Below are 15,481 nucleotides of genomic sequence, written 5' to 3'. Positions count from 1 at the left end.
CAGCCAAATTTTTGCCAGCTAGGACTTAGCCCAGGCAAAGGAGAAAAGGAAACAAAGGAGAAGAGTTGCCTCATAAGTATCTTATTTCCCCTTTTGCTACCGAACATATGCTCCGTAAGACAAGAGGGTGTATGATATTTTTACCCCTGTAACGTGTATGTGTCTGACACATTTATATAATAAATATAATCAGAGTTTCATTGTTGAATAGATAAATGAATGAATAAATGAATGAACTACTTGTTAACTGCAGGTAGGGTAAGACATTGATTTCCTAATTCCTGACACTATTTTTTTTTTAATGAAATATAGTTGATTTACAACATTGGATTAGTTTCAGGGGTACAGCAAAGTGATTCATTTATATTTTTTCAGGTTGTATTTCATTGTAGGTTATTCAAGATATTGAATATAATTCCCTGTGCTATACAGTAAAACCTTGTTGCTTATCTATTTTATGTGTAGCAGTTTGTATCTGTTAATCCCATACTTCTCATTTGTCCCTCCTTCCCTCCCTCTCCCCTTTGGTAACCATAAGTTTGTTTTCTCTGTCTGTGAGTCTGTTTCTGTTTTGTATATAGATTCATTTGTATTCTTTTTTAGATTCTACATATAAGTGATATCATATGATATTTGTCTTTCTCTGACTGACTTCACTAAATATAATATTCTCTAGGTCCACCCATGTTGCTGCAAACGACACAAATTTTTAAGGCTGAGTTATATATATATATATATGCATATATATATATATATACACACACACACACTCAGTCTGAGGAGTTTGTCAGGGAAATAGTTTATACATTATCCAAGACATTTAATGAATGTAAATATTGAGTCTATAAAATTAAGTGAGCTTAAAATAACCAGTTTCTGGATTTTGGCATATGATCCTAAATTCATTCAATTTTGCCATCTGTTACAAAAAATAAAGGTCAATATAAAAATTAATTTCAGAAGAAACAGAAATAATATAATAAACCATATATATATATATATCACATCTTCTTAAGCCAATTGTCTGTTGATGGGCACTTGGGTTATTTCAATGTCTTGGCTATTTAAAACAGTGTTGTCATGAACAGTGGGTTGTATGTATCCTATTGATTTAGAGTTTTTGCTTTCCAGATATATAACCAGGAGTGGGATTGCTGGATCCTATGGTAGATCTATTTTTAGTTTTTTAAGAAACCTCCATACTGTTTTCCATAGTGGCTGCACGAATTTACATTCCCACCAACAGTGTAGGAGGGTTCCCTTTTTTCCACACCCTCTCCAGCATTTATTATTTGTAGACATTTTGGTGATAGCCATTCTGTGAGGTGATACCTCATTGTGGTTTTGATTTGCACTTATCTAATAATTACACTATTTTTATACATTAATTTTTTAAACTTTTTATTTTACATTGGAGTATAGTTGATTAACAATGTGATAGTTTCAGGTATACAGCAAAGTGATTCAATTATACATATACATGTATCTATTCTTTTTCAAATTCTTTTCCCATTTAGGTTGTTACATAATATTGAGCAGAGTTCCCTGTGCTATACAGTAGGTTCTTTTGGTTATTCATTTTAAATATAGCAGTCATATGCACAATAGAATATTACTCAGCCATTATAAAGAATGAAATAATGCAATTTGTAGCAACATGGACGGATCTAGAGATTGTCATACTGAGTGAAGTAAGACAGAGAAAGAGAAATATTATATGATATTTCTTATAAGTGGAATCTAAAAAGAAATTATACAAATGAACTTACTTACAAAACAGAAACAGACTCACAGACTTACAGAAGGAGCTTATGGTTACCAGGGGGGAAGGTAGGAGGAGGGATAGTTATGGAGTTTGGGATTAATATATACATTACTTTTTGTAACTTCTCTTTTCTTCTTTATTTATGTATGCATGTATATACACATTGAAGTGTGTATGTAGAAAGATAATACTTACCTATAAGATGATACAGATTAACTTTCTAATTTGTCTATAGCTCACAAATAAATATTCCAAAATTCTATGAAATATGTGAAGTAAGTGGATAAAATTTTTTATGTTTGCATTTTATGTTCATTCTCATGCAGGAAAATCCACTGTATTTGTCATGATTTTACCCATTTCCAAATAATATTGAAAGAAAATCAAAATACATAGGTGATCCATTAAAACTTTGCCTTCCATGAAAAGTTAGTTACCATGTTCATATCTGACACTTAAAAAAGATTAACATGGTGATTCTACTTAGGATGCAATCAACGAGGATTTAATTTTAGGAGTCAAAAATGGCACGAATCATCATCTCTAAATCCGGTGGCAGTATCACTTACAATAGCAATAATAATTGCAGAAATAATGATATATTATATCTACTTAAAAGATTATTCAACTAAGTCTCATTACATTTTTATCCTCTCAAAATAACCCACAGGTTTGTAATTACAGCCCTTTAATGATCAGGATACTGAGGATGAGAATGACAAAGCTGTTAGCCTAAATCCAAAATGATTCTAAATATTTCACCCAAATGAGGATGTTGTCTTCTACACAATAAGATGAATGTAAATTTCCACCTTTGTCCTACTGAGAATTGAACTCTGTTGATCTGCTTGACAATATTATTTAATCTTTATACCTATCATCATTAAGATACTTGTCATCAGTTAGGCTAGTTTGTGCTTGCTGGTGTGCCCTAATTGGAAATTCTCTAATGGCACATTTCAAAGGAAACAAGACTGTTGATGATTGACTAACATCTTAATAGGTAAAACAGACAAAAACTATCAACTTATTCCAATGTTATGGTTCAATGATGATGAATTTTCTTAGCATCTGTTTGTGTGTTTGACTAAACTATCCATCAGCCCATCTGTTTCTAGCTGATAGGGAGTTGTCTGCAAAGAAGTAATTTTGAAAAGCTTGCACACTTCATTTAACAGGGTAGACACAGAATTAAAGCCCTGAGTTGTTGAATTTTCTGGGTAATCCCATTGATTGATTGATTTACAGCATTAATCAATTTACTAGCAATTCCTTGTGTAAATCTAAATGCTTACGTGACTACCATAGACTCAGGCCAAAGTTAGGCAAATTGTGAAAGTCACAATTAAGAGATGGTATTAAGTTAATAGGCCACAATGCCATCTTGTTCAGGACATTTTGAATTGAAAGCACACGAAGGAAAATTGCCTCTCTGTGCCTCTGCTTTTTTACCTTTATGTGTGCTTTCCTAGAATAAGATATTACAGTTCATTGCATAGTAGTTTCCCAATAGTTTTGTTTCCTTCCTCACATTTTGGTCTTCTCTAATCCATCTGTAATGTTGATTTAATACATATAGATTATTTTCACTCTCTTCCTCAGAGAATTTAAGTAAGCAGGTCTAAATCTATAGTTTCTCTTAATTTCCCACTAAGTAGTTGATATTGGGCAGATTATTTAATATCTTTATGTTTAATTTTTTTTTTTACATATAAAATGATGATAATTATAATAACTTCACAAAAATTATAAGGATTAAGTGAGATAGCCCAGACAAATTTTTCTCAGGAATGTAAGTTTGATTTAACATTGAAATATGAACCAATGTGCTTCAACACAATGATGAAATAAAGAGAAATATGTAGAACTTCTCAAAAGATACTGAAAAAAGTACTTGATAAACCTTAACTACTCATGAAGAAAATACTCAGAAAAAGGATTACTAGGTATCTTTCTCATTCGGTAAACAGGAATCTATAAATAACATATAGCTCATATTTTACAGTTTACTTAGTAGTGAAATATTGAACATCTGCCCTCCACCCACTCAAAAAACAAACAAACAACCACAAAAACAAAAAAAAGCATTGGATACAAGACAAGGCTTCTGTTCTCTCTAAATCAGGATTATAGCAGAAGTCTTAGCAATTATATTATAGGAGAAAGTGCAATAAAAACCATAAATATTGGAAAGGAAGAAGTAAAATCTGCCTTTATTTATAGATGTCACTGTGGTATATGTAGAAAATCCTAAGAATTCTGTTTAAAAAATACTAGATGTAATAAGTGAATTTTAAAATTATTCAGGATAAATAAATTATTCATATTTTAAAAATTATTCATGGTAAACAAATTTGTTTCTATCTACTATTAGTGTCAAACAAATGGAAAATGAAATTTAAAAAATACAGTAGCAACAAAACCATAAAATAATTAAGAATAAATTTATGACTCTTTTTTTTTCTTTTTTCCTTTAACATCTTTATTGGAGTATAATTGCTTTACAATATTGTGTTAGTTTCTGCTGTATAACAAAGTGAATCAGCTATATGCATATGTATATCCCCAAATCCCCTCCCTTTTGTGTCTCCCTCCCACCCTCCCTATCCTGCCCCTCTAGGTGGACACAAAGCACTGAGCTGATCTCCCTGTGCTATGCAGCTGCTTCCCACTAGCTATCTATTTTACATTTGGTAGTGTATATATGTCACTGTTACTCTCTCACTTCATCCTAGCTTACCCTTCCCCCTCCCCATGTCCTCAACTCCATTCTCTACTTCTGTGTCTTTATTGTAATACATGTACACTGAAATTTAAAGAACATTGGTGACAAAATATAAAAGACATGAAAAAGTAGAGATAGTCTGCATTAATTAGAGGGAAAACAGCATGTAAATCCTCCCCAAATTTCGGTCCATCCTCTTCAATTTGGTCTATAAAATTCCAGCAGGCTTTAGAAGAATTGACAAGAGAAATGGATGGACCTAAAATAGCCAACACTATCTTGATTAAAAAAAAAAAAATCATATTATCTGATTTCAAGCAATTCCTATAAATTTGTAGTATTTAAGACCATGCAGGTTGATAGAAATTCTCAATTGAATAAATTTAACTCAAAACACCTACATAACATATTTTACTTGGATTTAGCTACATTAGGCTTTCTGTATTTAGCATGATAAGGGATATAAGGTGGAACTTAAGTTTACTTAAATAATAGCTTAGGTTTTGGCACACCTGTGTTTTTTTGACATTGTATCTATTTCCTTCAATACTCATAGTTTATCCCTTTGAGCATTTGGAACTCTCATGAACACTTTGAGCTTCAGTTTCCTTTCCTGTAAAATGAGATAACAAAACCTGGTTCAAATTGGGCAAAATATTATATTAGACAGAATAGGCAAGATTTCACTTTGGTGAAAAGCAACATCTAAATCTCAGTGACCTGATTTTAAAAAAATGTGCATCTCTTGTTCACTCCACATGTTTCCCATTGGTTGGCAAGCATATGGGGGTGAATGTGGGTTCTGTTATCTTTCAGATTCACCATATAAAATACATGTATAGAGATTTCTCATCCTTTATTCTATGCTCCAGCCTGACATGGCACGTTATTTCTGTTTACGGCATATTGGCTAGAATTGGTCATATGGTTCTAACTGCAAGGGGCCTGGGACATGTAAGCTATGTGCCCAGAATGAGAATGATCCAAATATAAGGAACACAAATAATTATTGCCATAAGCATTATGTGAAATAAAGCACAAACACAGACATAGTACACTGCCTGTCACAGATACCCTCAGAAAAGTATAGCTACTTATTTATTTTTAATTCAGAATTTTGTAAATTGATTAATATCCTTCATTCTTTTTAAGACATTTTAGTCATTGAAAAGAAGCATGGTGTAAGCAAAAATTCTGGATTCAAGGGTAGGTCTGGATAGTACTCATGGGTGTGCAATGACATTTTTGACTCTAGAAAAGTTACATAACGTCCCTGCATTATATTTTTAATTAATTAGATTTTATTAAACATTCTCCTACAAAGTTTCTGCTGGTTTAAGATTATCTGAAGATTATCTTTGTCTAGGTATTTTTATAGACTGACTAGATCTAACCATTTTGTAGCCCAAAGTTTAGCAAGTGAATTTTGTTTTTTAACTTACCCTCTGTAGACAACATTACACTTACCATCTGAATCTTGGCCAAAATGTGTACAAAGAAAATGTTAAAATATTATTCAGTTGGTTATGAACACTGGAATCTGTAAGAGAAGGACAGGTTTTTAAAGTGGTCATTGTTAGCTGGAAGGCATGCAATGCACATTTATAATTTTAAAGAAGAGTTTCAGTTATCCCAGAAGATTTAAAATGTTCTTTCAGACAAATAAAGAAGGTAGCTTTATTTTTAACCTTGCTTCAAACCACTTTCACCTCTAACTTAAAACTCAAATTCAGTGGATTGTCTACTTTTACCTTTAAGCAAGGGATGGTATTCAGAGCACAATCCAGATAAAGGAGGCCATCTTCCTTTCTGAAGAATTTATGTTGCTGAACTTCAGCCTAGAAATCTCTTTAGGGAAGAACCTTCTGGAAGAAACCATTGTCCCATAGCAGGCAAGATAAAGTCAAGGTCTTTGATTAGATTCGGCCTTTATTTATAGGTTGGAGAAATTATTTAATAGTTTAAGTTTTCATGGCAGACCAAATTGGATGGATCCCTGAATCACAGCTAGGTAATGAAAAGTGATATTGGAATGAGAAAATTCATATTCAATTTTATTTATGCTTGATGTCCAGCAAGTATTTAAAGTCCCTTAGTCTGTTTCTACATTAAGTAAAATGGCTTGATAAAGTTCCACTATGGTTGAAAATATTAAAATGCAAAGACATTGTATAAACTATAAACTGTTGCACAATTTAAGATTTTATTTTTCCTCTTTGCATTCAGTGTATGGTCTGGTACAAAATAGGTAACCAGTAGATGTTGTCTGAGTGAATGGACATATAAGACACGAAGATTAATGCTTTAGGAAGTAAATTATGTATTTGAGCATAATAGGAGAGCCAGGGTCTACTCTGAATTCAGGCCCCTGTATGGAAAACCTGCTTTACCACACCAGGGGTAAATTTACATGAGATAATTTTGTTTGTGCTCAATGATGTTTCCAAAAAAGTTACTGGATAATATTTAATGTGATTAATTGTATTTTTAAATGTATAAGTTTAGACCAAGTCCAAGTACATTTAACCTTCTATAGAATTGTGTTCAGATTAAAACTCACACTAATATTTCCATGATGTTCCTTAAGTGATAGGTAAATACAGGCTGTATTCTGCTTATTCTGGGCTTTAAACTATGTTTAACTTATTCATTAGTTTCTGTTAGAGTGAAAGAAAAAAAGGATGGCAAATAAAGTAAAAACTGATAGAAAATGTAAAAGAACAAAATTTCATGTGATTTTTGTCTGATTTTTCACTCCTGCTTCCCTAGTGACTTGATTGTCAGACACATAGAATTGGCCCAATAAAATTCAATGATTAAATAAATGAAGGATGAGGAAAATAATTGGTTAAGAGTGTATAGAAAAAATGGATTGTGACGATGAAGAAAATAAAGAAAAAAACTGAAGAAAATGACTAAGAAATATAAAATGAAGTGAGGCAACCAGTGGGGTGTTGGGAGAAAAATCATGAGGGGAGAAATTCAGATATTTTCTCTGCAGTCCAGAGGGGAAAATAAGAGAATAAATGGAACCAAAGCATGACCAATTTTGACTGCATGACGGTCACTGAAACATCTAAAGACTTCCAAGATTGAAACTACCTCAGGACGGGAAGAGTTCTCAGTCACCTGAGGTGTGTGTTGTAAAAGGAGTTCATGCACTACATCGGTGCCCTTGAACTGGAGTATAACTGGAGAGTCAGAACTTGCTCTGAATTCAGGTTCCCTACATAAAAAAAATTAATAAAATGATATTAACATTTTTATACTATGAAATTAAAATATTCTGTGATAATAGAATTTGGAAGATTTACAGTGTATTGTGAAAGAATCAGAGAAAAATGAAGGATTGACTCAGTTATAATTTCCTTTTTCACTAATCTATCAGGAGGAAGAGGGAGACTAGAGAATGCAATGGAAGGACCAGTTTCTTCTATCCTCTCACATCCATGAAGGAATTTGCCCTCCTCTGGCTTGTTTGAACCAAAATGAAGCATTTGAAATAAAACATCAGGCAGACCTTTGTCACTAATAATATTTTGATTGCAATTAATTTATCCACTATTATATCATTTCCCTGTGTTATTTTGTAAACTACATGAATTATTTGAAAATCATGTGTTTTAATTATAGAATAACAAATGACAACAACATTCATTTTGTGTTAAAGGGATAAATATGTTGGTTCTTCAATTCAAGAATATAAATACTCAACCTAAAGGCAGTCTTATATAGTTTTATTATTTTCAAAGATGAAAAAATGAAATATTAATCAAAACTTTCACCATCTTCTTTTATTACAGTTTAAAAAATATAGCCACATTTCTGCCCTTGCCTAGAGGAAGTATGTTAATAAGAGCAACCTGCTTCAATTATAAATCAAGAGGCAAATATCATCCTGCACTGCAAAGCATAATGCAATTTTAGATTTAAGAAAGCAACATAGATTAAAATTTACATATTAATTAGCACACAAAGCATAGATGACACTGGGATGGTAGCTTTTTCTAGAAAGTAATTTTGAACAGCAATAAAAAAATAATATACACAAATAAAATAGTCAGCTTCAAAATAAAATACCTATGAGGATATATAGACTATAGCACAAAATATTACAAATTAAGATTTTTGAAATTTGGAGCATTTTTTGTACCTAAATATTTGTTTAATAGAGCAAAATAAATAAAATAAAAATAACAAATTTAAAAAAGGTCCTGTTTCAATGTATTTCTTCATATGAAAGAAATAATAAATATGTTTTTGCTTTAGGTATTGTCTTTGCCCTAGCTCACTAGCCCAGTATCTCTACTAGGGAGAAAAAAATGGAAAACTTTCACAGGAAGATAGTATATATTTAGGTAACATCACCTAAGTTTTAGGTTGAATCTGTGTTCTGCATGATTTAGTCACTTCTCTTCTCTGTAACATAGTCATAAAAGTTACCTCTTTCTCCCTTTATCATGTCTGCCTTTCAGGCTCTGTGTTTTAGTTTGGGCCATGCAAGAGAGTGAAATATACAAACATGAGTTGTAATTTTAGAAACCCAGGAGTATTGTCTGTATGTATTTACATCATATCAAACCATTTCTCTGTATAGATTCAAATACCACAAAAACTAAAAGCCATAGTCAGGAAGTAAGAAGGAAGTAGAGACCACTGTCTATGACAGAGATCTTGAAGAAGAACAGAGTCTGCAAGAATCCTTGCAGTTTGGAAATTGGACTCTGGAAATGGAAGATTTTTGTGTTATCTACCCACTAAGTTTTTTATAAAATCAGGAAATTAAGTAGGAGAGAATCTAGAAGTTCAGCAGATCAACCTATAGGTTAGATGAATGGCTGGTAAACAAAGGGAAACAGATAAGATTCCCTGAAGAGTAATTTTCCCTTAGGTTTTGAGGGATATTATTCAATGCCCAAATAAAAAGATAGCAGAGCCATAGCCAACCAACATGCTCTTTCGTTTCATTTAAAGATTAGCACAGAAGAAAAGAAATCAAACAGGATAAATGTTTCAGCAGAAGAGAAAAAAAAAACAAAAACAAAACCAAACATACCTCAGACAACCCTGAGGGAGAACATACTTCTGAATACCTCTGAAGAATGATTAACAGTGGGAAACAGAAGACATGTTTACACATGGTTTGACATTCTTAATGGGATGCAACAAACACACACCTCTGGAAAAGAAAGATGAAAGACATAAGACAAAACATCAAGAGATAAAAGGAAAATAGCATAAAATGTCAGAAATAGTTGAGGTGAAATGGAACCAGGTGATATTAAAATATTTTAAGAAAATAAAATTGCAGTAGAAAAATTAAAATATAGTATTGAAGTATTTTGACAGAAACAAATATCAAATGTCATGTGCAAGATAATTTGTAAATCTCTTTCTACTCTAATTGAAAATAAAGATGAACACAGTGATGTTAAAATATATGAATAACAGAGACGGAGATGCTATCCAAATTTTTTCAGCAATTGTGCTATAACCTGGAGATAAAAAAGTGAAAAAGAACAGGTTCCATTTTTACTATCAAAAGGTAATATTGCTTTATGTACGATTATAGGACAAATAAGTTTACTGTAAAAGTTTCAATAATATATACAAAGTTAATTTCATCCAAGATATTTTCAATTAATGAGAAAGATTTTTTTTTTACACTGTGGTCTACAAAGATAGATGATTATGATATATAGATTAATACATTATCAGATCAACATAAATTTGGTATGAATGTAAGTATTTTTCGTATTTTGACGCATCCGGCTCCCTAACTATATTTGGGACATTCTTTTTTTTTTTTTTAAACATCTCTATTGGGGTATAATTGCTTTACAGTGCTGTGGTAGGTTCTGCTGTATAACAAAATGAATCAGCTATATGCATATGTATATCCCCATAACCCCTCCCTCTTGCATCTCCTGCCTACACTCCTTATCCCACCTCTCTAGGTGGTCACAAAGCACTGACATGATCTCCCTGTGTCATGCAGCTGCTTCCCACTAGCTATCTATTTTACATTTGGTAGTGTATATATGTCAATGCTACTCTCTTACTTCATCCCAGCTTGTGCTTCCCCCTCCCCGTGTCCTCAAGTCCATTATCTACATCTGTGTCTTTATTCCTATCCTGACCTTGGTTCATCAGAACCTTTTTTTTTTTTTTTTTTTTTTACATTCCATATATATGTGTTAGCATACATATTTGTTTTTCTCTTTCTGGCTTACTTCACTCTATATGACAGACTCTAGGTCCATCCACCTCATTACAAATAACTCAATTTCATTTCTTTTTATGGCTGAGTAACATTCCATTGTATATATGTGCCACATCTTCTTTATCCATTCATCTGTTGATGGACACTTAGCTTGTTTCCATGTCCTGCTTATTGTAAGTAGTGCTGCAATGAACATTGGGGTGCATGACTCTTTTTGAATTACGGTTTTCTCAGAGTATATGCCCAGTACTGGGTTTGCTCGGTCATATGGTAGTTCGTTTTTAGTTTTTTAAGGAACCTCCATACTGTTCTCCATAGTGGCTGTATCAATTGACATTCCCACCAACAGTGCAAAAGGGTTTCCTTTTCTCCACATCCTCTCCAGCATTTATTGTTTGTAGATTTTTTGATGATGGCCATTCTGACTGGTGTGAAGTGATACCTCATTGTAGTTTTGATTTGCTTTTCTCTAATGATTAGTGATGATGAGCATCTGTTCATGAGTTTGGTGGCAATCTGTATATCTTTTTTGGAGAAATGTCTATTCAGGTCTTCTGCCCATTTTGGATTGGGTTGTTTTTTTTTTTGATATTGAGCTGCATGAGCTGCTTATATATTTTGGAGATTAATCCTTTGTCAGTTTCTTCATTTGTAAATATTTTCTCTCATTCTGAGGGATGCCTTTCCATCTTGTTTATGGTTTCCTTTGCAGGGCAAAATCTTTTAAGTTTCATTAGGTCCCATTTGTTTATTTTAGTTTTGATTTCCATTTCTCTAGGAGGTGGGTCAAAAAGGTTCTTGCTGTGATTTATGTCATAGAGTTTTCTGCATATGTTTTCCTCTAAGAGTTTGATAGTGTCTGGCCTTACATTTAGGTCTTTAATGCATTTTGAGTTTATTTTTGTGTATGGTGTTAGGGAGTGTTCTAATTTCATTCTTTTACATGGAGCTGCCCAGTTTTCCCAGCACCACTTGTTGAAGAGGCTGTCTCTTCTCCATTGTATAAACTTGCCTCCTTTATCAAAGATAAGGTGACCAGATGTGCATGGGCTTATCTCTGGGCTTTCTATCCTGTTCCATTGATCTATAATTCTGTTTTTGTGTCAGTACCATACTGTCTTGATTACTGTAGCTTTGTAGTATAGTCTGAAGTCAGGAAGACTGGTTCCTCCAGCTCCGTTTTTCTTTCTCAAGATTGCTTTGGTTATTCGGGGACTTTTGTGTTTCCATACACACTGTGAAATTTTTTGTTCTAGTTCTGTGAAAAATGCCATTCGTAGTTTGATAGGGATTGCATTGACTCTGTAGGTTACTTTGGGTCCTATAGTCATTTTCACAATGTTGATTCTTCTAATCCAAAAACATAGTATATCTTTCCATCTGTTTGTATCATCTTTAATTTATTTCATCAGTGTCTTATAATTTTCTGCATACAGGTCTTTTGTCTCCTTAGGTAGGTTTATTTCTAGGTATTTTATTCTTTTGTTGCAGTGGTAAATGGGAGTGTTTCCTTAATTTCTCTTTCAGATTTTTCATCATTAGTGTATAGGCATGCAAGAGATTTCTGGGCATTAATTTTGTATCCTGGTACTTTACCAAATTCATTGATTAGCTCTAGTAGTTTTCTGGTAGAGTCTTTAGGATTCTCTATGTATAGTATCATGTCATCTGCAAGCAGTGACAGCTTTACTTCTTCTTTTCTGATTTGGATTCCTTTTATTTCTTTTTCTTCTGTGACTGCTGTGGCTAAAACTTCCAAAACTATGTTGAATAATAGTGGTGACGGTGGGCAAACCTGTCTTGTTCCTGATCTTAGAGGAAGTGCTTTCAGTTTTTCACCATTGAGAACGATGTTGGCTGTAGACTCGTCATATATGGCCTTATTATGTTGAGGTAGGTACGTTCTCTCTATACCTACTTTCTGGAGAGTTTTTATCATAAATTGGTGTTGAATTTTGTCAAAAGCTTTTTCTGCATCTATTGAGATGGTCGTATGGTTTTTCGCCTTCATTTTGTTAATATGGTTTATCACATGGATTGATTTGTGTATATTGAAGAATACTTGCATTCCTGGGATAAAGCCCACTTGATCATGGTTTATGAGCCTTTTAATGTGCTGTTGGATTATGTTTGCTAGTATTTTGTTGAGGATTTTTGCATCTATGTTCATCAGAGATATTGGCCTGTAGTGTTCTTTTTTTGTGACATCTTTGGTTTTGGTATCAGGGTGATGGTGGCCTCATATAATGAGTTTGGGAGTGTTCCTCCCTTTGCTCTATTTTGGAAGACTTTGAGAAGGATAGGTGTTAGCTCTTCTCTAAATGTTTGATAGAATTCCCCTTTGAATCCATCTGTTCCTGGGCTTTTGTTTGTTGGAAAATTTTTAATCACAGGTTCAATTTCAGTGTTTGTGATTGGTCTGTTTATATTTTCTGTTCCTTCCTGGTTCAGTCTCAGAAACTTGTACTTTCTAAGAATTTGTCCATTTCTTCCAGGTTTTCCAATTTATTGGCATATAGTTGCTTGTAGTAATCTCTCATGATCCTTTGTATTTCTGCAGTGTCAGTTGTTAGTTCTCCTTTTTCATTTCTAATTCTATTGATTTGAGTCTTCTCCCTTTTTTTCTTGATAAGTCTGGCTAATGGTTTATCAATTTTGTTTATCTTCTCAAAGAACCAGCTTTTAGTTTTATTGATCTTCACTATTGTTTCTTTAATTTCTTTTTTCATTTATTTCTGATCTGATCTTTATGATTTCTTTCCTTCTGCTAACTTTGGGGTTTTTCTGTTCTTCTTTCTCTAATTGCTTTAGGTGTAAGGTTAGATTGTTTATTTGAGATGTTTCTTGTTTCTTGAGGTAGGATTGTATTGCTATAAACTTCCCTCTTGGAACTGCTTTTTCTGCATCCCATAGGTTTTGGGTCATCATATTTTCATTGTCATTTGTTTCTCGGTATTTTTTATTTCCTCTTTCATTTCTTCAGTGATCTCTTGGTTATTTAGTAGTGTATTGTTTATCTTCCATGTGTTTGTACCTTTTACAGATTCTTTTCCTGTAATTGATATCTAGTCTCATAGTATTGTGGTCGGAAAGATACTTGATACAATTTCAATTTTCTTAAATTTACCAAGGCTTGATTTGTGATCCAAGATATGGTCTGTCCTGGAGAATGTTCCATGAGCACTTGTGAAGAAAGTGTATTCTGTTGTTTTTGGATGGAATATCCTATAAATATCAAGTAAGTCCCTCTTGTTTAATGTGTCATTTAAAGCTTGTGTTTCCTTGTTTATTTTCACTTTGGATGATCTGTCCATTGGTGAAAGTGCGGGAGTTAAAATCCCCTACTCTTATTGTGTGACTGTTGATTTCCCCTTTTATGGCTGTTAGCATTTGCCTTATGTATTGTGGTGTTCTTATGTGGGTGCATAAATATTTACAATTGTTATATTTCCGTCTTGGATTGATCCCTTGATCATGATGTAGTGTCCTTCTTTGGCTCTTGTAATAGTCTTTATTTTAAAGTCTATTTTTTCTGATGTGACATTTGCTACTCCAGCTTTCTTTTGATTAGCTTTTGAATGGGATATGTATTTCAATCCCCTCACTTTCAGTCTTTATGTGTCCCTAGGCTTGAAGTGGGTCTCTTGTTGGCACCATATGTGTGGGTCTTGTGTTTGTATCCATTCAGACACTCTGTGTCTTTCGGTTGGAGCATTTAATCCATGTTCATTTAAGGTAGTTATCGATATGTATGTTCTTATGACCATTTTCTTAATTGTTTTGGGTTTGTTTTTGTAGGTCTTTTCCTTCTCTTGTGCTTCCTGCCTAGAGAAGTTCCTTTAGCATTTCTTGTAAAACTGTTTGGTGGTGCTGAATTCTCTTAACTTTTTCTTACTTGTAAAGGTTTTAATTTCTCTGTCAAATCTCAGTGAGATCCTTGCTGGGTAGAGTAATCTTGGTTGTAGGTTTTTCCCTTTCATCACTTTAAATATGTCCTGCCACTCCCTTCTGGCTTGCAAAGTTTCTGCTGAGACATCAGCTATTAATCTTATGGGGATTCCCTTGTATGTTATTTATTGCTTTTCCCTTGCTGCTTTTAATATTTTTTCTTTGTATTTAATTTTTGATTGTTTGATTAATATGTGTCTTGGCGTGTTTCTCTTTTGCTTTATCCTGTATGGTACTCTCTGTGCTTCCTGGACTTGATTGACTATTTCATTTCCCATGTTAGTGAAGTTTTCGACTATAATCTCTTCAAATATTTTCTCAGATCTTTTCTTTTTCTCATCTTCTTCTGGGACCTCTATAATTCAAATGTTGGTACGTTTAGTATTGCCTCAGATGTCTCTGAGACTGCCCTCAATTGTTTTAATTCTTTTTTCTTTATTCTCCTCCCTGGTAGTTATTTCACCATTTTATCTTTCAGCTCACTTATCCATTCTTCTGCCTCAGTTATTCTGTTATTGATTCCTTCTAGAGATATTTTTAATTTCAGTAACTGTGCTGTTCATCACGATTTGATTTTAGTTCTTCTAGATCCTTGTTAAATGTGTCTTGTATTTTCTCCATTCTGTTTCCAAGATTTTGAATCATCTTTACTATCATTATTCTCAATTCCTTTTCTGGTAGGTTTCCTATTTCGTCTTCATTTATTTGGTCTTGTAGGTTTTTACCTTGCTCCTCCGAGTGTCACAAATTTTTTTTTGTCATTTCTTTTTTTTTTTTGGATGGTACTGTATTCCTGTCTTACTTTTTGTTTGTTCTGAGA

The sequence above is a fragment of the Balaenoptera borealis genome (genome assembly GCF_965194805.1).
Source record: "Balaenoptera borealis genome assembly, chromosome: 15".
NCBI lineage: Eukaryota > Metazoa > Chordata > Mammalia > Artiodactyla > Balaenopteridae > Balaenoptera > Balaenoptera borealis.
Note: the sequence above shows the minus strand (reverse complement) of the source record.